Here is a 1021-nt window from a genome sequence, read left to right as displayed (position 1 = left end):
GCATAAATGTGCCAACCCGGTAACAAAGTGTTCTTATGTAGTGACAATTTTTTTTAACCTTGTATAATCCATAATGTCTTGGAAATGTATATCAATAAAACAGAGATATTACATCAAAACAGATTGAATTACTGAAATTTGATCTTAAGGAATATCTGAAACTATCAGGTCAAAGGGAAGACAACAATTGATCTTTTTTTGTTAGTTTTGCTATTAGTTGGGCATGTGACTTTTAAGTTATGGATGTTATCTTTAGGGCTGTTTATTTAACAGGATATATTATTAACAGAAATATTGCAAAATTTTGACTCATATTGTTGGGGTTTACCCCCTCCAAAAATAGGCGTATGCCACTATTTGCAACGCTCACACGGTATTCTTTAGTAAAAGGCGAAAGAATAGTTCGCTATGTGCTCATTGCGTGAGTTATACTGAGGCGTTTGAGCTCCTTATATACAAGTTCCAGATGCTGGCTTCTTTTCTAACTTATTGATGTGGGATGTTTTTCTAGTTTCTGCTGTGGGCTACTACTATGGGCTTTATGTATTGGACGTGCATTTTGGGCGTCAACATAGTTTTACACCGTTTTCAATATCGAGCTCATCAAAAAGAAAATCTGTGCTTCACACTATTTTTAATATGAGTAAATAACACAAATCCAACTAGTTTAGAAGCTAATTACCTCTTTTCCCGTGAGTTTGCAATATTACTAATCCTACTATAATTTGCACTTTGGAAACATGTATCTGGCACATTTAGTTACATATATCTCATATGCATATTAATTAGATACATGTACTTAAGTGTATTTAATAAGGAATGTAACTGAAAGACATAAATTAAGGAGATAATTATGCGTTTAAAAACTTGAGAAAATTTCAAAAAATTAAATTTATGTGTATTTGATATGTTTATTCTATGTATCTAATTTGTTCATTCTATGTATCTGAACTATTCTTCTACGAATCTGATGTAGTTTCTTTTGTGTATCTCTCGTACTTCGTACTTTTTACTTTTATTC

The 1021-nt window shown here is 31.6% G+C and overlaps 1 pseudogene; it reads right to left on the bottom strand.

Annotated features, from left to right (window-relative positions):
- Positions 1–318: 318 nt before the first annotated feature.
- LOC125849929 (U5 spliceosomal RNA) lies at positions 319–427 on the bottom strand (annotated as a pseudogene).
- Between the last annotated feature and the right edge of the window lie 594 nt (positions 428–1021).

Source organism: Solanum stenotomum, unplaced genomic scaffold, assembly GCF_019186545.1.
Source record: "Solanum stenotomum isolate F172 unplaced genomic scaffold, ASM1918654v1 scaffold11609, whole genome shotgun sequence".
Lineage (NCBI taxonomy): Eukaryota > Viridiplantae > Streptophyta > Magnoliopsida > Solanales > Solanaceae > Solanum > Solanum stenotomum.
The sequence above is the reverse complement of the archived record's forward strand: the minus strand, read 5'-3'. Positions and strand labels throughout refer to the sequence as shown.